Source organism: Manis javanica, chromosome 12 (genome assembly GCF_040802235.1).
Source record: "Manis javanica isolate MJ-LG chromosome 12, MJ_LKY, whole genome shotgun sequence".
NCBI lineage: Eukaryota > Metazoa > Chordata > Mammalia > Pholidota > Manidae > Manis > Manis javanica.
The window spans coordinates 82,519,480-82,544,149 of NC_133167.1; the positions used below are offsets into that span (position 1 = coordinate 82,519,480).

General features: G+C 40.1%; 1 long non-coding RNA gene across 1 annotated transcript in view; it reads left to right on the forward strand.

The window, feature by feature from the left end:
• LOC140844798 (uncharacterized) overlaps positions 1-23,041 on the forward strand; it is a 38,543-nt gene extending 15,502 nt beyond the window's left edge. The window contains exons 2-6 of the long non-coding RNA XR_012123294.1: positions 9,984-10,152; positions 11,087-11,184; positions 19,399-19,555; positions 21,916-22,029; positions 22,445-23,041. This is a non-coding gene — a long non-coding RNA (uncharacterized lncRNA). The remainder of the gene's footprint in view (positions 1-9,983; positions 10,153-11,086; positions 11,185-19,398; positions 19,556-21,915; positions 22,030-22,444) is intronic.
• The last annotated feature ends 1,629 nt before the right edge of the window (positions 23,042-24,670 follow it).

A 24,670-nucleotide genomic window follows, 5' to 3' on the forward strand; every position in this document is an offset into this window, starting at 1 on the left:
CAGAGAGGCTGGGTTTCTTCTGCAGCTGAGTTGCGAGAGACATGGGAGAGCAGAAGTGGATGACTGCCTGTAAGAAATAAATGGGTTTCTCCCACTTTATTTCTCCTTTTGACTGATTTCAGTTTCAAATGTATTTTGCCCCAGGATTTTCCCCTGGAGTTACAACCCCTAAGTTATATTGAAATTCACGAGAGTCATTTACTAATGACCCCAAAGGCACTTTGCTGTTTAGGCTCAAATACAAAGGCTCTGTGTGATGATTCGGAAGGCTGGTTGAAGAGAGCGGCAATAGTGGCTGTTTTGTTGGTGTGGACTTTACAAAAAGCATCCCTGGATTTGATGTGACTTTTAATATATTCAATGGTCTAGGAAGAAAAATCCACAAAACTTTTTCTGGGCTGATCTCTGACATATCAACATTGAGATAATCTATGAAATGTCAGTAGGTGTGTGCTTTTATTCTAGGAACCTTAATAGATTGTTAAGTGGGTGTTTGCCTCCACACCCACCCACTGCAGGTCCTCATTGTTACATGTGACTCCTTTCTTTTCAGTTTTAAAAATCCTTCAGAAAAAGAAATTAGATATATTCACTTCAAAGCCTCATATTCCATGTGACTGGCATTATTTTCCAATGCCTCCTATTGATATTTTATTTTACAAGGTAAACATAGTTCTCCTATTCTGTCCTTTGTGTCCATAATAATAATTACTACTACTTTTGGGGTGTAACTTCTCTACCTGTAAATATGATAATGCACATAAAAGTTATTTGTAAACCATAAAGCACTATTAAAAAATATTAGTAGGAGGCGGAGACAGAATGGCGGCGTGAGTAGAGCAGTGGAAATCTCCTCCCAAAAACACATAGAGCTATGACAATATACCAAAGAAAAATCTTCCTAAAATAGAGACCACAGGACACAGGACAACATCCAGACCACATCCACACCTGCAAGAACCCAGTTCCTTGAGAACGGGGGCTCCACCATTTTGGAGGAACAGCCCCAGCCAGGCCAAGCCCACAGCAACAGCGGAGATAAACCCCAAAGCAACTGGGCAGGAAGCAGAAGCCCTGTCTGCACACAGCTGCCCAGCACAAGACACTAGAGGTCGCTATTCTCCCAGGAGAGGAAGGCCACAAACCAACAAGAAGGGAAGCTCTTCCAGCGGTCACTTGTACCAGATCTGCACACTATCTCTATCACCATGAAAAGGCAAAACTACAGGCAGACAAAGATCACAGAGACAACACCTGAGAGGGAGACAGGCCTAACCAGTCCTCCTGAAAAAGAATTCAAAATAAAAGTCATGAACATGCTGACGGAGATGCAGAGAAAAATGCAAGAGCAATGGGATGAGATGCAGAGAAAAATGCAGGAGCAGTGGGATGATGAAGTCCGGGGAAGGAGATCACAGATGTCAGGAAAGAGATCACAGAAGTGAAACAATCCCTGGAAGGATTTATAAGCAGAATGGATAAGATGCAAGAGGCCATTGAAGGAATAGAAGCCAGAGAACAGGAACGTATAGAAGCTGACATAGAGAGAGATAAAAGGATCTCCAGGAATGAAACAACACTAAGAGAAATATGTGACCAATACAAAAGGAATAATATTCGTATTATAGGGATACCAGAAGAGGAAGAAAGAGGAAAAGGGATAGAAAGTCTCTTTGAAGAAATAATTGCTGAAAACTTCCCCAAACTGGGGGAGGAAATAATCGAACAGACCATGGAATTACACAGAACTCCCAACAGAAAGGATCCAAGGAGGACAACACCAAGACACATAGTAATTAAAATGGCAAGGATCAAGGACAAGGAAAGAGTTTTAAAGGCAGCTAGAGAGAAAAAGGTCACCTATAAAGGAAAACCCATCAGGCTAACATCAGACTTCTCGACAGAAACCCTACAGGCCAGAAGAGAATGGCATGATATACTTAATGCAATGAAACAGAAGGGCCTTGAACCAAGGATACTGTATCCACCACGACTATCATTTAAATATGATGGCGGGATTAAACAATTCCCAGACAAGCAAAAGCTGAGGGAATTTGCTTCCCACAAACCACCTCTACAGGGCATCCTACAGGGACTGCTCTAGATGGGAGCACCCCTAAAAAGAGCACAGAACAAAACACACAACATATGAAGAATGGAGGAGGAGGAATAAGAAGGGAGAGAAGAAAAGAATCTCCAGACAGTGTATATAACAGCTCAATAAGCGAGCTAAGTTAGGCAGTAAGATACTAAAGAAGCTAACCTTGAACCTTTGGTAACCACGAATCTAAAGCCTGCAATGGCAATAAGTACATATCTCTCAATAGTCACCCTAAATGTAAATGGACTTAATGCACCAATCGAAAGACATAGAGTAATAGAATGGATAAAAAAGCAAGACCCATCTATATGCTGCTTACAAGAAACTCACCTTAAACCCAAAGATAAGCATAGACTAAAAGTCAAGGGATGGAAAAACATATTTCAGGCAAACAACAGTGAGAAGAAAGCAGGGGTTGCAGTACTAATATCAGACAAAATAGACTTCAAAACAAGGAAAGTAACAAGAGATAAAGAAGGATACTACATAATGATAAAGGGCTCAGTCCAACAAGAGGATATAACCATTCTAAATATATATGCACCCAATACAGGAGCACCAGCATATGTGAAGCAAATACTAACAGAACTAAAGACGGAAATAGACTGCAATGCATTCATTGTAGGAGACTTCAACACACCACTCACCCCAAAGGATAGATCCACCGGGCAGAAAATAAGTAAAGACACACAGGCACTGAACAACACACTAGAACAGATGGACCTAATAGACATCTATAGAACTCTACATCCAAAAGCAACAGGATATACATTCTTCTCAAGTGCACATGGAACATTCTCCAGAATAGACCACATACTAGCTCACAAAAAGAGCCTTAGTAAATTCCAAAATATTGAAATTCTACCAACCAATTTTTCAGACCACAAAGGTATGAAAGTAGAAATAAATTCTACAAAGAAAAACAAAAAGGCTCACAAACACATGGAGGCTTAACAACATGCTACTAAATAATCAATGGATCAATGAACAAATCAAAATAGAGATCAAGGAATATATAGAAACAAATGAAAACAACAATACTAAGCCCCAACTTCTGTGGGATGCAGCGAAAGCAGTCTTAAGAGGAAAGTATATAGCAATCCAGGCACACTTGAAGAAGGAAGAACAATCCCAAATGAATAGTCTAACATCACAATTATTAAAACTGGAAAAAGAAGAACAAATGAGGCCTAAAGTCAGCAGAAGGAGGGACATAATAAAGATCAGAGAAGAAATAAACAAAATTGAGAAGAATAAAACAATAGCAAAAATCAACAAAACCAAGAGCTGGTTCTTTGAGAAAATAAACAAAATAGATAAGCCTCTAGCCCAACTTATTAAGAGAAAAAGAGAGTCAACACAAATCAACATAATCAGAAATGAGAATGGAAAAATCATGACAGACTCCACAGAAATACAAAGAATTATTAAAGACTACTATGAAAACCTATATGCCAACAAGCTGGAAAACCTAGAAGAAATGGACAACTTCCTAGAAAAATACAACCTCCCAAGACTGACCAAGGAAGAAACACAGAAGTTAAACAAACCAATTACGAGCAAAGAAATTGAAACAGTAATCAAAAAACTACCCAAGAACAAAACCCCGGGGCCGGACGGATTTACCTCGGAATTTTATCAGACACACAGAGAAGACATAATACCCATTCTCCTTAAAGTGTTCCACAAAATAGAAGAAGAGGGAATACTCCCAAACTCATTCTATGAGGCCAACATCACCCTAATACCAAAACCAGGCAAAGACCCCACCAAAAAAGAAAACTACAGACCAATATCCCTGATGAATGTAGATGCAAAAATACTCAATAAAATATTAGCAAACAGAATTCAACAGTATATCAAAAGGATCATACACCATGACCAAGTGGGTTTCATCCCAGGGATGCAAGGATGGTACAACATTCGAAAATCCATCAACATCATCCACCACATCAACAAAAAGAAAGACAAAAACCACATGATCATCTCCATAGATGCTGAAAAAGCATTTGACAAAATTCAACATCCATTCATGATAAAAACTCTCAGCAAAATGGGAATAGAGGGCAAGTACCTCAACATAATAAAGGCCATATATGATAAACCCACAGCCAGCATTATACTGAACAGCGAGAAGCTGAAAGCATTTCCTCTGAGATCGGGAACCAGACAGGGATGCCCACTCTCCCCACTGTTATTTAACATAGTACTGGAGGTCCTGGCCACGGCAATCAGACAAAACAAAGAAATACAAGGAATCCAGATTGGTAAAGAAGAAGTTAAACTGTCACTATTTGCAGATGATATGATACTGTACATAAAAAACCCTAAAGACTCCACTCCAAAACTACTAGAACTGATATCGGAATACAGCAAAGTTGCAGGATACAAAATTAACACACAGAAATCTGTAGCTTTCCTATACACTAACAACGAATCAATAGAAAGAGAAATCAGGAAAACAATTCCATTCACCATTGCATCAAAAAGAATAAAATACCTAGGAATAAACCTAACCAAAGAAGTGAAAGACTTATACTCTGAAAACTACAAGTCACTCTTAAGAGAAATTAAAGGGGACACTAATAAATGGAAACTCATCCCATGCTCATGGCTAGGAAGAATTAATATCGTCAAAATGGCCATCCTGCCCAAAGCAATATACAGATTTGATGCAATCCCTCTCAAATTACCAGCAACATTCTTCAATGAATTGGAACAAATAATTCAAAAATTCATATGGAAACACCAAAGACCCCGAATAGCCAAAGCAATCCTGAAAAAGATGAATAAAGTAGGGGGGATCTCACTCCCCAACTTCAAGCTCTACTACAAAGCCATAGTAATCAAGACAATTTGGTACTGGCACAAGAACAGAGCCACAGACCAGTGGAACAGATTAGAGACCCCAGAAATTAACCCAAACATATATGGTCAATTAATATTTGATAAAGGAGCAATGGACATACAATGGCAAAATGACAGTCTCTTCAACAGATGGTGCTGGCAAAACTGGACAGCTACATGTAGGAGAATGAAACTGGACCATTGTCTAACCCCATATACAAAGGTAAACTCAAAATGGATCAAAGACCTGAATGTAAGTCATGAAACCATTAAACTCTTGGAAAAAAACATAGGCAAAAACCTCTTAGACATAAACATGAGTGATCTCTTCTTGAACATATCTCCCCGGGCAAGGAAAACAACAGCAAAAATGAGCAAGTGGGACTCCATTAAGCTGAAAAGCTTCTGTACAGCGAAAGACACCATCAATAGAACAAAAAGGAACCCTACAGTATGGGAGAATATATTTGAAAATGACAGATCCGATAAAGGCTTGACATCCAGAATATATAAAGAGCTCACATGCCTCAACAAACAAAAAACAAATAACCCAATTAAAAAATGGGCAGAGGAACTGAACAGACAGTTCTCTAAAAAAGAAATACAGATGGCCAAGAGACACATGAAAAGATGCTCCACATCACTAATTATCAGAGAAATGCAAATTAAAACTACAATGAGGTATCACCTCACACCAGTAAGGATAGCTGCCATCCAAAAGACAAACAACAACAAATGTTGGCGAGGCTGTGGAGAAAGGGGAACCCTCCTACACTGCTGGTGGGAATGTAAATTAGTTCAACCATTGTGGAAAGCAGTATGGAGGTGCGTCAAAATGCTCAAAACAGACCTACCATTTGACCCAGGAATTCCACTCCTAGGAATTTACCCTAAGAACGCAGCAATCAAGTTTGAGAAAGACAGATGCACTCCTATGTTTATCGCAGCACTATTTACAATAGCCAAGAATTGGAAGCAACCTAAATGTCCATCGGTAGATGAATGGATAAAGAAGATGTGGTACATATACACAATGGAATACTACTCAGCCATAAGAAGTGGAAAAATCCAACCATTTGCAGCAACATGGATGGAGCTGGAGAGTATTATGCTCAGTGAAATAAGCCAAGCGGAGAAAGAGAAATACCAAATGATTTCACTCATCTGAGGAGTATAGGAACAAAGGAAAAACTGAAGGAACAAAACAGCAGTGGAATTACAGAACCCAAAAATGGACTAACAGGTACCAAAGGGAAAGGAACTGGAGAGGATGGGTGGGCAGGGAGGGATAAGTTGGGGGAAGAAGAAGAGGGGTATTAAGATTGGCATTCATGGAGGGGAGGGAGAAAGGGGAGGGTGGGCTGCACAACACAGAGAGGACAAGTAGTGACTCTACAACATTTTGCTAAGCTGATGGACAGTAACCGTAATGTGGTTGTTAGGGGGGACCTGATATAGGGGAGAGCATAGTAAACATAGTATTCTTCATGTAAGTGTAGATTAAAAATTTAAAAAAAAAAAAAAGAAAGAAAGAAAGAAAAGGGGGATTACTCCTTAACAGGATAAAACTATTGGTAAATCAAAGATCAACGCATGCTTTAAATATCCTTAATGTTGATCACTTAAAGGGTGTCAGATGATCAGCTATGGAGGTACTTTTTTCTGATAATATTCCTTTCTCTTAATTAAAAAAAAAAAAAAAAAAAAAAAAAAGCAGTTATTGTGTGCTGACCTCCAATGAGTTCTGCACAGTGGTATAGAGGGCATGTCAAAGTGTGGGCAAAGGGTCTGTTCGTTTCTATGCAGAAGATCAAGGCCTAGCTTGGATACCCAGAAAATGAACTAAGATACGATATGAGGAGGAGCTTCCGGCATCAGCACTCTCTGGGGGACTTGTGCCGGGGGATGATCATCAAAAAGCCTCCACAGGGATCCGGACGATGCTGCAGTTGTGGCTGCACCCAGCCCACCGTCTCCTGGACTTGCCATAGGAATGAGGAGGGAGATGTCTAGGCTGGCATGTGCATACAGTGAGACAACGAATTTGACCGGATCTGTACTGTTGGAACTCAACCAGGAGTTGGGAGGGGTGCAAGTTGTAGCACTCCAAAATCTCATGACTATAGACTATCTATGGTTAAAAGAACATATGGGATGTGAACAGATCCCAGAAATGGGCTGCTTTAATTTGTCTGATGGTTCAAGTACAGTTGGACAATATCCATCATATCATAGATAAATTTTCACAAATGCCTAGGGTGCCTAAATGGTTTTCTTGGCTTCACTGGAGATGGATGGTAATTATAGATTTGCTTTGTTTATGTCACCGTATTCCTATTATGTTACTATGTGTGTGCAAATTAGTTAGTAGTTTAAAACCTATACATACTTAACGTACTATACAAGAAGATATGTCAAAGAAATAATCAATCCTCCCATGTTTCCTTCATATGCTACATCTATAGCTTTTCTTCTTCCTTCCTAATTACAACCCTTAAATAGAATTCGTGCCTCATATCGAATTTACCGAGTATCATAATTCCTCCAGGTGGTAAAGATACCTCGAGACAAGTGCTGGGCATAGAAGCCACAGGGCATAAATCTGCAAAGAAGTAAAAAGCTAACCTTTGCAAACAATATGGCTTCTCTCTCACTTACCAACTTTACATTTCCCTGTATGGCCCCGGAAGATGACTGGTTAGCCAGAGACGGGTAAGATTCCTCAAGGGAGGAACAACCTAAGACAGGCACAGTCGCAGGGGGGCCATCAGGTGAGAATTTGGGGATCAACAGAGGTGAGGCTCAGAACCTCATCCCCCCTGCTTTGAGAGAAATCTTCTGCATCCGTGGATGTCTTGCTGCCCTTGTCTAGCCTGGATTAATACTTGGTCCATAGGCACACACCTGATCATCTGATCATCTACATTTGCCCTCTTACAGCACTAAACAATGTTTTCTACCTTTATCTTGCATCTACCTACCACTTCAGCATTTTATTAAAAATAAAGATAATAATAATAATAGGAGAAATGTGGGATCAACATATATGTCAAGTACAAAAATCAAACGAATATTCATATTTGACCTGATTGTTTATAGTTCATAATGCATGATCAAAACCAAAAGTTTCTGTGATGAATGCCCTTGTACTGTTCACCATGTAAGAATTTATTCACTGTGCAAGAATTCGTTCACCATGTAAGAACTTGTTTGTTATGCTTCAGAAGATTGGAGACTGACGAGAATTAGGCTTGAGATGGATTAATGATTGTACATTGAGCATTGACCCCCCTATACTGAATTTTATTGTTGTTAACAACCATTTGATCAATAAGTATGAGAGATGCCCTCTCAAAAAAATATATATATATAACATTCCTGTAAAAGCTGAGTGAGATGGCGCAAATGAATGTAGCAGCCTCTACTGTTATTCATGTGGAGCAACTGTGAGATCAACTCCCCACCTGCCTTTTGGGAATAAAGCCAACTCTGGGACCAAGCACAGCAGGTCATAACCCAACAGATGGAGCAGGACTTCCACCCTCTTATGGCACCGGACACAGACTTCATCTCCTGAAACTGTGTGGAACCGCAGCCATGTGTGAAGAACAGTATTAAAGGAGCAAAACAGAAATGGTCATCAAATGCCTTCTAGGCAGTCTTCCAGGGGCCTGCCTGGTAGAGACATAGAGCAAACTGAACACTTTCCTTTTTTTTTTGGTTTCATTAAAGTACCTGCCTCTTCTATTATACTATGAGTAGCTCAATCGAATAATATGTGCTAAGCAAACTGGGTGTATGATGTCACATGTAGATGAGGTTTGCTTTCCTGTGTTAACTACTACTTGGGAGGAAATTAAGTGGCTTGAGCACAGGAGAATACAAATAACATGTGCAGTGAAGTAAATCTAAAATAGACACATACGCACCCTCAACAGAAAAACTAAGTCCAAGTGACTGTATTTCACTCTCAAGCCAGAACGCCCAGTTATTCTTTTTTTCCTGCTCAGACATTGATTCTCAGAATGGCCTACAGCATGTAGTAACCTTTCTACTTTGTATCCTTATTCAGGAAATTAGAATCATATATTTTATTACCTTCAGTACATCACTAGAGAGGGGAGATAAATTTATTCACACATATTAAATATATTTTGTGAAAGTCCTTTTGAAATTCTCCCTGAGAACCAGTCTTCTCATCTTTGATAATCAGTTGTTGTTTTTCAAATGGTTGTAACATATTTTTTTTAATTTCTTTTATTTTTTCCATTGGTAAACTTCTGTAGAAAGATTTTCAATGCAGCTTGATGAAATCAATGCTAATTTCTGCAAACAACAACAACAAAAAATATTAGTATTGTCTAATACTAATAGTATCATTATATAATACCATGTTATCAGTATCATAGACTTAAGGACTTTAGAGAGAAAGTGTGTGTGTGTTTCCCTTTCTCTTTTGTTAAGTATATGGATCTTTTAGATATCAGGAACTAAAATAAAATACTTCTCATGAAGTTCCTGTTGAGCACCAGAAAACTTTTCAGCAAGCAAGTTGATGGTTGCATGTACCAGCTGGCATGGCATTTTAAGGAAAACACATTGTGGGCAAGTTCGATGACTATCAGGAAGTCACTAAATGAGAATGAATTGTAATAGGCTGGTGACTGGCAAACACAAGTTTTAGAGGAGTTTGGATTTCCCCTAGGAAATCAGCAGTTTAGCAGAAAGTGGTCTGTATTCCCTTCTTGCTATAATAGCCATAGTCTAAATCTTTCAAATCCTCTTCATTGCCTGTGAAACTGGATTACACTGGCCCTGCCTTTGTAAGAAACTTGTTGCAACTATATATTTTAGACTGTAAAGCCATGGGACTTCAGTGTTCATCTAATACTCTTCTTTTCCTAAATAGGAAACAGACTCAAGTGAAGAAAGGATTTGTCCCAAGTCAAAAAATGAGTTGAGATATAACAAACAGTAGGCTTTTGGAATTGGAAGATACTCTTCAGTTACATATTTAAATCTTTTGTTAAATCAGGAATCTTCTACAACATGTCTGGCAATCATTTCGAGATCTTTCCTTGCAAGAAATTGACCGCTTTTCAGAGCAGAGCATCCTGTTTTTGGACCACCCTAATTGTTTAGGCAGTCGTCCCTGGCAATGAACCCTGGGTTCCTGTGGCTCATATACCTTGACTCTATAACAGGTGAGTCCCCCGGGAAGCAGACTCTAAGATAGAAATGAGCACACAGAAAGTTTATTAGGGAATGCTGTGGGGCTAAACACTCGTAAAGGAAGCGAGAGAAACAGGATTTGTCAGAGAGATGTCACCTGCCATGCAGTTTCAAGAGTACCTCAACTGATGTGGCAAGGGATTTAGGAGATGGGTCACTTTTAAGGTGTCTGGAGTTGGACTGAGAGGCCAGGCCTCTAAGGCTTATGTCTCTCAAATACTGCATGCAGGCAGCCCTGGGAAGGGACATGACCTTGGGGAAGCAGTTTCTCCCCCTGAGGCAATCCCACATGGGACTGACATCTGAGGACTTTTTGGAGGTGACGCTACCAGTCTCTAAAGAATAGAATTTCTTTATTTCTAAAAGGAGGTCTGGGTGGTACATCACACGCACAAACGATAGCATTTTAGTTATTATCCTGTAAATGTCTACTAAAAATCCCTGCTGCCTTTGATTGGGATTCTGTGTATCTGTAGATCAGTATAGGGAGAATGGATATATCAACAATCTTGAATCCTCTAGTCCGTTAACATGTTACATATACCTCTATTTAGGACTCCTTTAATTTCAGGTAGCAATGTTTTGTAGCTTCAGTGTAGAAGCCTTAAGTACATTCCACATTCTTGTCTTAAGTACTTGACCTGTTTTGATGCTGTTTTAAGTGCTATATTTAAATTTTCATTTAAAATTATCTATTGCTAGGATATAGAAATACAATTACTGATTTTTGTATATTGGTCTTATAGTCTGACATTTTGCTAAACTCTCTTCCTTGTCATAGAGGATTTTTCAGTAAACTCCTTAGATTTTCTATGTTTACAATCATATTTTCTATGAATAAGGATACTATTACTTTTTAATTTCTAATTCACATGCCTTTTGTTCCCTTGTGTTGCCACATTGCAGTGGCTCAGAGCTGCAGTACCGTGGGGGAAGGAAGTGCTGAGGGCGGACGTGTTTCCTTCCATCCCAGGCTGGTTGAACAGTATTCAGTCTTTCGTTAGGTAAGATGCAAGTAAATTATAGCAGGCAGATTAAAGTTCTAGAATAGCAACATGGTAAATAAGCATTGGGTCGGTTGTTTAGTTGAAGACCTGAGCTAATTGCATCAATACCAGATACAACAGTAGTCGGAACAAGTTGTAAATAATTATCTACGTCCTAGCTTTGAAAAGGAGAATGTTTCACATCCTTATGGAGACTTTTTTCCAAAGTGATGATGGAATAAGTGATTCCTCAGTGCACAGAAGCAGCAAAACGTCCCCACAAAACTAATTGTATAGAGGAAAGTTAAGTAGCTCTATCAGATATTCATCACTCATGATCACTGCTGTGCATGCTGAGAGGTTCATGCTTTGACTAGTCTTCAAACACACTTGTCTGTGATAAATCTTTTCGCCTGGCTCCCTTTGGAGGGGATATTGACATGTTAACATTAAGTTCATGAACACATCTCATATTTATGTAATATCCAGAAGCCAGCCACTGCTGCGAAAAGAGAGCGTGAGCATGCTCACGGACTGATTTCCTCCACCCCCTCCTCCAAGCCACCCCCTGCTCAGGTAGGAAGTCAACTTCCTCTTAAAAGCTCCCCCAGTTAACCCTGGAATTTTTGAGGATGGTTTTTCAGTTGTGCCCAGGAATAAAGCTGCTCACATTGCAGGCATACCTCACTTTTATTGCGCTTCGGTTTATTGTGCTTTGCAGACATTGTGTTTTTTACACATTGAAGGTTTGTTGCAACCCTTCCTCGAGCAAGTCTACCAACGCCGTTTTTCCATTTTGCTCACTTTGTGTCTCTGTGTCACATTTTAGTAATTCTCATAATATTTCAAACTTTTCCATTATCTTTGTATTTAGTCTGGTGATCTGTGAGAAGTGATCTTTGGTGTAACTATTCTAATTGTTTTGGGGAGCACAAACCATACCCCTGTACGGCAAGCAAAGTTCATCAAGGTTGTGTGTGTTCTGTCTGATCAATCATTCCCTCTCTCTCTCCCTCTCCTTGAGTCTCCCTTTCCCGGAGACACGATATTGAAATTAGGTCAGTTAAGGACCCTACAATGGCCTCTAAGTGTTCAAGTGAAAGGAGTTGCATTCCTTTCATTTTAAATCAAAAGCTAGAAATGATTAAGCTTGGTGAGGAAGGCATGTGGAAAGCCAGGACAGGCCAGAAGTGCAGCCTCTTGGACCAAACATTCCCTTTGTGAATGCAAAGGCAAGTTCTTGAAGGAAATTAAAAGTGCTTCTCCAGGGAGCAGACAAATGATAAGAAAGCAAAACAGCCTTGTAGCTGACATGGAGAAAGTTTTATTCTTCTGGATAGAAAATCAAACTAACTACAATATTTCCTTAAACTGAAACCTAATCCAGAGCAAGTCCCTTAATCTCTTTAATTTTATGAAGGCTGAGAGAGGCGAGGAAGCTGCACAAGAAAAGTCAGAAGCTAGCAGAGGTTGGGTCATGAGGTTTGAGGAAAGAGGCCGTCTCCATAACGTAAAGTGCAGGTAAAGCAAGTGGTGATGGAGAAGCTGCAGCAAGTTATCCAGAAGATCCACCTCAGATCATGGATGGAAGTGGCTCCAATAAGCAACAGATTTTCGGTGTAGAAGAAACAGCCTTCTAATGGAAGACAATGCCATCTAAGGCTTCTGTAGCTAGAGAGGAGAAGTCAGTGCCTGGCTTCAAAGGACAGGCTGCCTGTCTTGTTAGGGGCTGATGCAGCTGGTGACTTTAAGTTGAAGCCAATGCTCATTGACTATTCTGAAAACCCTAGGGCCCTTAAGAATTATGCTAAATCTATTCTGTGCTCTTATCAGTGGAACAACAAAGCCTGGATGACAGCTTATTTGTTTATAATGTGGTTTACGGAATATTTTAAGCTCACTTTTGAGACCTACTGCTGAGATAAAAGGATTGCTTTAAAAATATGACTGTTCTTTGACGACGCATCTGGTCACCCAAGAGCTCTCGTGAAGATGTACAACGAGATTAATGTTGTTTTCATGCCTGCTAACACAGCATCCATTATGCAGCCCGTGCATTAAGGAGTCATTTTGACTTTCAAGTCTTATCATTTCAGAAATACATTTTGTAGGCTATAATTGCCATAGGCAGTGATTCCTCTGGTAGATCTGGGCAAAATCAATTGAAAATCTTCTGGAAAGGTTTCACATTCTGGATGCCATTCAGAACATTCACGATTCATGGAAAGAGGTCAAAATATCCACATGAACAGAGTTTGGAAGAAGTGGATTTCAGCCGTCGTGGATGACTCTGAGGGGTTCAAGACTTCAGTGGAAGAAGTCACTGCGGACATGGTGAGAACAGCAAGAGAACTACAACTAGAAGGGGAGCCTGAGGCTGTGATTGAATTGCTGCATCTCAGGATAAAACTTGACCTAAGAAAGTAGTTTTTGAAATGCAATCTGGTCTCAGTGAAGATGTTGTGAGTCATTGAAATGACAGCAAAGGATTTAGAATTATTGTATGAACTTAGCTGATAAAGCAGTGGCAGGGTTTGAGAGGACTGTCTCCAGTTCTGGAAGAAGTTCTACTGTGGATAAAGGCTATCAAACAGCCCCCACATGCTGCAGAGAAATCAGTTGTGAAAGGAAGAGTCGATCAATGTGGCAAACTTCATTTTTGTCTCATTTTAAGACACTGCCACAGCCACCCCCACTTCAGCAGCCACCACCTGGATCAGCCAGCAGCCCTCAACATCGAGGTGAGTCCCTCCACCAGCAAAAAGTTAACAAGTTGCTGAAGGCTCTAGTGATGGTGAGCAGTTTCTAACGATAAAGTATTTTTAATTATGTACATTGATTTTTTTAGACATAATGCTATGGCACACTTAATGGAGTATCATGTAACATAACTTATATGTACTGGGAAACAAAAAAATTCACTTGACTCCCTTTATTGTGATATTTACTGTATTGTGGGGTCTTGGAACTGAACCTGCAATATCTGCCAGGTATGCCTGTATCTAGTCCTGCCTTCTCATTTGGATCTCACTTGCTTTTTTTTGCTAGCAGTACCCTCCCTGAAAATGTCAGTGTTTCTGCTGTGGATGCACTGCACAGTGTCCCTGAAACACAGTTTTTCCGGTGCCGCACCCCATAACGGGCTTTGTTGTTTAGGCCTTGTGGCATCAGTAGTTGGGGTCAGGGTCTGACTTGGCCTTCGTGAAGTCAGGCTCTTCAGCATGTCACCATCATCCTTCCCTCCACACAGGCCACACAAAGAGGAGAGTGGGAAGTTCCTTACTCTCCTCTGTCAGCTATGCTATTTCTCTGATCTTCTCCAACCAGTCATACCACAAACAAGCAGACAAAAGAAACAAACATGTTCTTACTTTTGTCAAAACATTAAAACATCTATGCATGTGATTCTACCCAAACAGATACCTGCAAGCGTCTCCTGTAAACCTGTGACAGAGAAACAAATCTGGCCATGGTTGAAAACCTGGCTACACAGCAATGCCTTGATTGACAAGAGTCATCCAGTTTAGTGTTTCCATTGCAAAAACAATCCAACAGTCACTTACTAAAGCCTCATGGTGTTCTGTGGAAGACATTGACATGAATATGGATTCAAAGCAAAAACACAATCTTTTCAATGCCATATATTTAGAACAACTTCTACTCCACATGGCCTTTCTGTTCTGTCTTTTTTTCCCCCAAAATGAACTAAAATCCAGCCCATTATTTTCCAGGCACAAAATTTGTTCACTGTGTTTAAACACATAAGTATTCGATACCTGGCAAATAACAGTGGACGTTTGACTGTAAATGGAGGAGAGCTTATTGTGACATTATATGCAGGTGATGATTGCTGAATCTAACTAATCATGCACTGAGATTCCCAGATAGTCAAAAATCACACCCTCTTTAAAAACCCAAAGCTGTACATTCAAAGGTCTGTACAACACTGAAGGTAGTGCTGGGTGTTCTTACATGTGGTCATTAACTTAATCACCAACACGGAGAATGGGATTGAGAGGATGATTGAGAACATAAGCATCTTGTAAATATCAAACAGGATCATTCCCTGCATTGTTTCTGAATTCTTTGCTCTCAAGTTTAGTCAGATATTTTCCTGTGCCTCATTTTCACTAAACTGGGAAAACGAAAACTGAAACAAAGATACCACCTCATTATTTAATCATCATTTCTTAAATAAATACAGTAGTTATTACTCTTATGTATAATAACCAGGAGTATAATAATGCCTCCCTCCAAAGAGAGTTTCATTTATAAGACAATATTCTGAAATCCTCTGTTCATTTATCAAAGTGGGGGTTTTGATGAATTAATCAGTTAAAATTTTTTAAAAAATGGTCTTTTAGTTTGCTTCAACTCCCTGAAAATCTAATGAGCTGATCTGGCTCATAACATATATAAATACAACTACCTGCATTTCATTCTTCCATAAAATTGGAAGCAATACAGATACAAAAGGATTAATTCACTATTTTTTTGCTGCCTCAATTAGAGGTTTCGAGCCTATTCAAGCTGCCACCGCATGAGTCATATCAGGAAATATGAGAAATCAACATCCTGAAATAACTTGAATTGGGGTTTGTGTAATGGTAGGATGGGGCGGCATCCCACAAAAATGAAAGCCGTTTATTAACTCTGAAGAAAATAAAACCATCGTGGGGTGGGAAGTCCTTCACGGAGCCTGAGAAGGATAAACTCCCCACTTTGGGGATAGGTGTTCCCCGTGCTAAGAAAAGCTGGCTCTGCCCGGATCAGATAGCAGTGACTTGCTCATTTCCTGTGTTTGCCGTCACTAACATTTCAGTCCCGATTTCATATCTGCTGATTGGTTTCATATCCTCCTCCCTTCCTGTTAAAATTGGAGCCATTTTTCAAGGTCTAGCCTAGGTCTTCCTCTGAAGCATTTTCTAATCCTCCCAAACTTGATTGAATCTGTTCTTCCTTTTACTTTCCTAACAGCATTTCTAATCTATACTAGTCATTTGACCACTAATCATATGCCTACTTTATATAGCTTATTGCATTTTCAAATCTCTTGGTTTGATACCTTAGCTAGATTTAAAAGTCTTGAGGGCAAGGCTCCTTGTTTTATGCTTCAATGGCCCATTGGCTTGTAAGGGGGGGGGCGACTATTACATGGTGATGATCTGGAACCACAGGCCGTAATCCTTTCGCTCCAAGAGGCCTGGTTTTCGTGGAAGATAAATGCATCCATGTGGTCTGTTCTGCTTCATGGTATCATAGGTGTGGCCCCGGAGTGAGAGAAAACCTAAATTCAAACCCTGGACCCACCACTTATTAAATGTGAATATAGGCAAGTTTCTTAATTTCTTTTTAGCATCAATTTGCTCATTTGGAAATGAAAGGGATAACAAAACAGTTGGGAGAATGAAATCAGATAATGTCTATGAAGCACTTAGCATGGTTTCTGGCATCTAATTAGCACTACATCATGATACTCTTGTTACTGTAAGTGGTTCCGAGGCATGGGGCGGCTCTGTGGCCAGTGAGGACCGAGGGCTGCATGGGCAAGGGGGCGTCATGGAGCTCCTCAGCTAGTTGGACTCACGGGCTCAGCTGTGGTGGGATGAGCTCCCAGCTGGTGTCGGTGGGAGGTGGGCAGCGTGTAAATGAGACCCGCACAGAAAGGAGTTGCTCACAGTGACAAGACTAGAAGTTGGGCATCTGACCAGTACTAGCTTTGGGTGGTCTTTTTGGTTTGGTGAGGACACTGGACAGCATCTGGAATTTCTGAAAACAAGACCTGTTTTTCTGAAAAGTAGGTTAGGGAGAGGGTAGGCAAGGATTCAGGTGCCTAGGCAAGCAGATGAGGGTTTAAGGTTCTGTTTAAGGTTTTATTGTTTTTCTTCCAGCAGCTGCCCCAGGTCCTTCAGCGTCTTCTCCTTCCTGCTGGTCGAGTCATCCATGTTCCTTGTGGCCATATTCTCTTCTCCATTCTCTCACCAGCCTAGTGCAAAGGACTTCCTTTCCCACACATCCACCAAATCCCTCTCACCAAGATCACTAATGACCTTCTCTGACCCCGTGGACTCGTCATCCCCCTGCAGACGTCAATCACCTACACTCTTTCCTAAATTTTACTCCACTTTGGCTGCTGTCAGGCCGGTCGTCCTCCGCTGGTATCCCTTTTCTCTTTCTGACTCCTCCCACTCCCACTCTTTCTTTTTTCAGGTTCCCCTTTCATCCTTGAAATGTTGTTATCCCTCCACATTCTGCCGTAGCCTCTCTCTTCGGACTCTGCCCGCTCTCCTTGCTCTTGCCCGCCTCTCAAGTACCCAGGCTCCCAAGCCACCCTCGTGCGGAAGGTTCTTAAGCTCTGGTGTCCTTAAGCTCTGGTGTCCGTCATGCTCTTTCTCCTGAGCTCTGACCCTAACTCCACTTAGCCACCGACACACCTCAGACCGTGTTCAAAAGAGGACTTTCCGCTTCTCCTCAAACTTGTTCTTTCTCCCCTGTTCCTTCTCTCAGGGAAGGACATCACCACCCTCTCTGTTGTTATTCAGGTAAAACAAAAACGTTCCTCCTTGACGTCGCATTTCCTATATCCAATTAATCACCAGATTCCAATTCAAACTTCCTGAACCCATGCTCTTCTTCTGAGTATATATATCTTGTTTTGTATCCCATCTGAAAACATATGCACAAAGAGTGCTTATTTAAAAACTGTCTTGTGTTTTACTTTTTACCCACCTGTTACCAGCTAAATCAGTTTTGCCACGTTCTTTTATGGATGGATTTGGAAAATGTGCCCACAAAAAAGCTTTAATGTGTTGAAACTGCATAATCAGAAATCCTGCTTTTCTCCATTGTAAGCCAAATACGTTGTTGGTTAACAATGGTAAACAAACTGGGCATCATTTGCGTTATGGAAACTAATGTGCATGCTGATTGTAATTTCAACATCAGAAGAGTTTATACCAGTACTATTTAGAGTGCTACTACTTGAAATAATACAATCAATTTTTATGTGTATTAAAATAGTAATTGTATTTAATTTAGAAAGTCAAACTTATAATACAAATGCTGTGTGGAGCCCTGTGTGATGGTCACCAGTCCTAAAGCAGTGGAGTCCTGGGGTGCAGTTACTGATCCCAGGACCCCAAACACCTCTGCCCACGTGTTATCAGCTGTCAAGGAAAGCAGGGTACAGTCAAGCACTGGGTGGAACAATGCTTCACTCACACAGAGAAGAGTCAGAGCAACGTCAGCCACAGTAGGGGGCTGTGTGGGCTCTGTACCTCTTGGTGAGGAAGTGCCCCAGACCCAAGGCCCTTTTTAACTAGGCTGATTGGGGGTCAGAAGATGGCACACAGGAGACGCTGGCCTTTCCCAGCGACAGCCAGCATCCCCTCAGCCCACCCTCCCAAACGCAGTTTTTCACCTCTGAGAGGCAGGCAGCCACTTCCAACTTGTTAGTCGTTTCTTCTAGTGGTGCCTCTACATCTCCAAGTAAGATACTTATACTGTGAATTCTTGATTTTCAACTTTAGGTATTATTCGTTGAGTTCTTATGCCGATTTAGTTTTCTAATGTCATCTGTGCCCTCCTTCCTCCCTGCCCTCCTCCCTCCCCCACATTATCATTCTCTCCATCCTCCTAGTACATTTATGTCATCATTTCTATTTCAATTAATGTTTAGGATTTTTATTATCATGACTGTTGGTTATAGCAGAGCCCTGTACTGTGGTATATTACATTTCCTTTTTACCACAAGTATTTTTGTTTTTTCCTGGAGTTAAATGTTCTTATTTTAATGAGTTTTCATATGTTTCTTTTTACCTATGACTACATCAGCCACATGCTTTGCAGAAGAACTATAAAAGTCTTCTCCACATGGTCAGGTTCATATAAAATGCCTCCTAGAACCCTGCATCCAGCTGCACTAATCTTAACTGGTTACAGTCTAAGCCTGCTGCACACCCGTTGTCCTGGACACCTCCCTTCATTGTTCCTGGGAATTCTGTCCTTCTTCTTGTTTCTTTTAGGATTACTGAATTTCTTGATTACACTTTCTTAGATTACATGGGGTTTTGGTGAAACATTTTGCCCAATAGCTCCCTGAGAAAGGAGTCAAAAGAAATTATATTTTTGGGGAAACTGAATGTCTGAAATTATGTATTGTCACATTTGATTAACAGTTTTGCACGATACTGAATTTTGAATTGAAAATCATTTTCTCTCTGAAATTCACAGGTACTTGTCCACGGTCTTCTGTTTCCAGTGGTGCTGCTGAGAAGTCTCATCATTCTTGGATCCTAATTTTCATATGTGATTCTTCTTTTTCTCTGAAGCTCCTGGGATCTGCTCTTTCTCTGTGATACTCTGAGGTTTCGCAGTGATGCACTGTGGCGTGAGTCCTTCACATTTATTTTTGTGGGCCCTAAGTGGGTCATTTAAATCTGGGAATGTACATCCTCATTCTGAAAAACACTCTTGTATTATGTCTTCCATATTTTTTCTCCTTTTTTGTTTTTTTTTTTTTTACTACTCTTGGTCAGTGTATTCTATTTTCTGGGTAAATTCCTCAATTTTATTTTTCAACCTATTCAATCTTTATATTTGCCATTATATTTTTATTTTCAAAGGACTTTTTCCTCATTCACTCATTCTCTCACCAACACTTACTGAGTTACTATGCTATGCCAGGGATTGTTTTAGGTGCTGGAATATGGCACAAATCCCTTCTCTTGAGGACTGTATTATCTAATGGCTGAAGGCAGATGGGGATTGTAAGTACCAAGAGAGGTAGGTAGCACTACATTCAAAAACAAAACAAACCTCAGGGCAGGCCTCACTGAGAATGTTACATTTGAAGAGAAATTTGAAGGAGATAGATATTTTTATTTTCTGAAAAAAATTTTTACTATAGCAATCTCTTCTAATTCATGGGTGTGAATTTTTTTCCTCCTTGCTTTCAGGTTACTTACTGTAAACTTTTTGAAGTTTTCCTTTGACCTCTATATATACTCATCTCTCTTTCCTCAGATTTCCCTCTGCCCTGCCATTTTTTTTCTCTTTTAATTTTGTCCTTCATTTTAAAGCCTTACCACCATGTTTGATGATCCTTGCTGGTCTCTTCTATTTATGAATGAAATTTGAAAAAAGCAAACTGGAAGCACCACACGTGTCTGTGTGTTGTCAGCTGTTGAGCCTCCCCGGGTGATTATGTGGACATTTAGCGATTCCTGGGTTCCTTTCCCTTGGAATGGCTGGGTTGCTCCAAAAGCAGCTTGCTTGTGCTGTCTGAGACGTAGGTGCCTGACTGCCAACACCCCGGGGCCACGTCAGTAATGTAGGTTATAGCTCGGTCACCCCTGTGTGCAGTCAAGACTCTGCCCAACCTCAGCGTCCCTGTGTCCCTGAGCCCAGAGCCTCTTTGATTCTGTTTCTTCTGAGGTGAATCTCCTGTTTTTCTGCCTGTGCACAGGAGGGACAGCTAGCTTGCCATGTGGGCTTGGGAAGAAGATAACACATGTGGGACTGATTGTTAACTTTCCCTGTTCCTCTGTTGTCAGTCCACCCCACAGCCCTGTTCTGAGAAGTACTTGGTGGCCCCGCTTCCTGAACTGCCCCAGCCCCTCTAAACCAAGACAGGCCTTGCTCCCCTTTAGCAGCCACCCCTGCCCCTCGAGCTGGTCGAAGGATGCAGCGTCCCTTCTCTGCTAAGTTAATCACCACTCATCCATCCATACTTGATCTTCCAAAAATCACGTCACCTATCATTCATCTACTCTTATCTCAGGAGCCAATGTCATTTTGTATTCATATGTTGATCCCTTTACTTTTATTTTATTGGACTTTGTGTAGGGAGAAGAGATAAATCTGCCTGGTTGAACAAGTCTATAATAAATGATTCAATCCAAATTACTTGTGAATCTGCTTGAATATGTGAAATAAATTTTTCTCTTTTGGAATGATAAGAGTGTTTCATTCTCTATAAATCCTCCAAAGTAATTTAGAGACTAAGAAAATAGACATATTTCCTTAACGTATTTCACAAACCTTTTGCTTAGATGACAAAGTTACATATTAATAGTTTTCTTGGATAATCATTTAAATTCGTTCATTAGGTTTTATTTTTAAATTTAATTTGAATATTCTGAGTAATCTGGTTTCCTCTTGTTAGAAAGCCTTTTGAATTTTAAGATGTAGAAGTATTTTTAAGATATATCTCCTAGATCTAACATTTAAAAAAAAAACCAAACATACTGTCTTAATAAATATTACCGAAATTAGTCAAATGCCAAAAATTTATAAGCATCTACTCTGAGCCTTAGCAACATGCTCGGTTCCTTGGACCATAAAATGTTGGACAGATCCCTGGATATGCGTCAACTTGGAATTTGATCCCAGTTTTACCACTGGCTATATGACCTTGGACAAAATAAAGAAGCTTCCTGATCTCAAGTTCTTAATCTGTAAAATAGGGCTTACACTAGTTGTCCTAACACTGTAAACTGAGTGATTCTTTGATAGTTATCAATATGTAGAAGTAGACTAGATAGAGATTTGAATGGCGGAGTCCTTATTCACAAAGACCTGGGAAACTCCAAAGGCAGCATGAATATCAGACAAAAAGAAGTAATTCTCTTAGGTTGTCTCCTGCTCTTTAATATCTCTTTTCTCCCAATTTCTCCTTTTTGATAATCTTACTAAAGTGAGGCTGGGTCATGTCATATTCTAGCTCAGAAATCTCTCCCCGGGCTGCAGGATGAAGACCAGCGCTCCTGTTCTTATTGTCTTCCACTCATGCCATGTGCACCAGCCACTGGAATAGGAAAGAGACCAAGATGGCATGACTGTCTTTTCATGTCCATCACTCACGTTAGTACTGAAACCTTATTCTCCTACTCTACTTTTATCTTCAGTGCCAGCAGTAATATCGCTTGGATTTCGAAGAAAACATTTTTTTCTGGTCCAAGAAGATGCCTTTTGGTGGGCCAGGGTATGGATATCAGTGGGAGGGAAGATTTTACTCATAAAGTGACTCTTAAATAGTTGAAATCTGAGGTTGTCTACAGCTAAACACTAAGTCTTTCCAAATCCTAAAAGGAAAAAGGTCAATAATAGATTTTGCTGAATTCAAAATGTTTCTCTCATATATTTTTATATCCTTTCCATGTTTGCTTGTCTATACCAGGATTAAAGTAAGGGATGATTCCTAACTTACTACAAAGTCACGTTTTCATTATGTTAAATTTGTCATTATTTCATGCTGTTCTCCTTGGGATTATTCTAGGAAGAAACGAGGACTAGAAACAAGGGAGATGTGGAAGGAAAAGCATCCTGGCAGAAAAATGAAGAAGGGTCTGAGCAGAGGAGAGAGGAAACAAAACCGAGAATTGTGGCCGTCCAAGAAGGACAGGGATGGACGCGAAAGGGGCTCCTCAACTGGAAAAGACGGGTTACCGCATGAGGAGATCTGGCTCCAGAGAACAATTTCTTTTAATATGCTTCCTTTTCCTCTTTCATTAACTCAGGAGTACTTGGCTTTTCACTGTTACTATAGAGACATAATATGAAATTGAAACTTCCTGGTACAAAACCAGAAATAGCTTATTTAAATGGCAGAAAGACTACAAAAACCACCTTCATTTTGTTCTTACTATAAGCCCTGATTCTCCATGATACTTCCTTGAGCACAGACTATGTATTAAGAAAAAACTTTGGTGATGATATGGCAGTTGTCCCATCAACCTTTGAAATTAAATGATCAATGGGTAGTATAAAAAAGGCCAGTACAGAGTAAATTTTGTAATATTTTAAGTCATATTGATGAGACACTTGATAGGAATACAATTTGCTTTTTATTCTGGCATCACTGTTTGTTTTGAGTAAGGCGAGAAAACAAATAACATAATTTGCATAATGAAACCATTGAGAGTAAATAGCTGTCTTTCTTCAGAGGTATCTGTGCCGTTTTGACTTACAGTTTAGATTTGTTCAAGTTTATTTACCTCCCTCCCCCAACTGAACAATGCTTCTGATTTATTCCTGCCATTTAGTGTCATATAAATTCAAGTGTTCCACTAGGAAGAGAAACAGTTCATCAAGTTGCAACTATATTAAGTGAAACATTCTCTCTGATACGTTTTTAATTTGTTTTATTCCCATTTTGCTATTGTAATTTTCCCACCTACCAGTGGAGATAAGGGACTGTTTCATTCTTATTCCTGTGGCTTGCTGAGACCACATGCTCATTCTGTTAAGGAGAGTCCGCTGATCTGCAGGAGGAAAAAGGGGAAATCCACTAGGCAGGGAGGCCCTGAGACGGGACTGACCATCCATGAGTCAGTCAACAGGCGCTCCTGACATCTGACTGCTATTTATTGTTGCTCTAGGAGCTGTGGGGATCTAGAAAACATGCACAAAACAGTGTTATTATCTGGGCTGATGAACCCACTGCTAATTCAGGCTACTCTGAGTATTTGATGTACATCCTTAATGTTCCTATCCTTTCCTTCCTCCACTGGCGGGAGGTTTAAATGTAGGGTCCATGGGCCATAAAAAGCCCTTGGATGGAATTCAGATGGTCCATAAAAATTCCATCTTTTTAATAATTAATCACTAACTGAAATTTAACAGTTCCTTCAATTATATATGTAGCACAGTGGTATTTAAGAGTGTCTGTGACCTTATCAACAACAGAAATCACAGATATTTTCATAACACATTATAGCTGTTGGAGATCTCTGGAAATTCCATTTATGCTTTATCACTATTTTTTTTTTTGAGAGGGCATCTCTCATATTTATTGATCAAATGGTTGTTAACAACAATAAAATTCAGTATAGGGGGGTCAATGCTCAATGTACAATCATTAATCCATCTCAAGCCTAATTCTCATCAGTCTCCAATCTTCTGAAGCATAACGAACAAGTTCTTACATGGTGAACTAATTCTTACATAGTGAATAAATTCTTACATGGTGAACAGTACAAGGGCATTCATCACAGAAACTTTCGGTTTTGATCACGCATTATGAACTATAAACAATCAGATCAAATATGAATATTCGTTTGATTTTTATACTTGATTTATATGTTGATCCCACATTTCTCCCTTTATTATTATTATTATTTTTATTTTTAATAAAATGCTGAAGTGGTAGGTAGATGCAAGATAAAGGTAGAAAACATAGTTTAGTGCTGTAAGAGGGCAAATGTAGATGATTAAGTGTGTGCCTGTGGACTAAGTATTAATCCAAGCTAGACAAGGGCAGCAAAACATCCATGGATGCAGATTTCTCTCAAAGCAGGGGGGATGAGGTTCTGAGCCTCACCTCTGTTGATCCCCAATTTCTCACCTGATGGCCCCCCTGCGACTGTGCCTGTCTTAGGTTGTTCCTCCCTTGAGGAATCTTACCCGTCTCTGGCTAACCAGTCATCTTCCGGGCCATACAGGGAAATGTAAAGATGGTAAGTGAGAGAGATGCCATATTGTTTGAAAAGGTTAGCTTTTTACT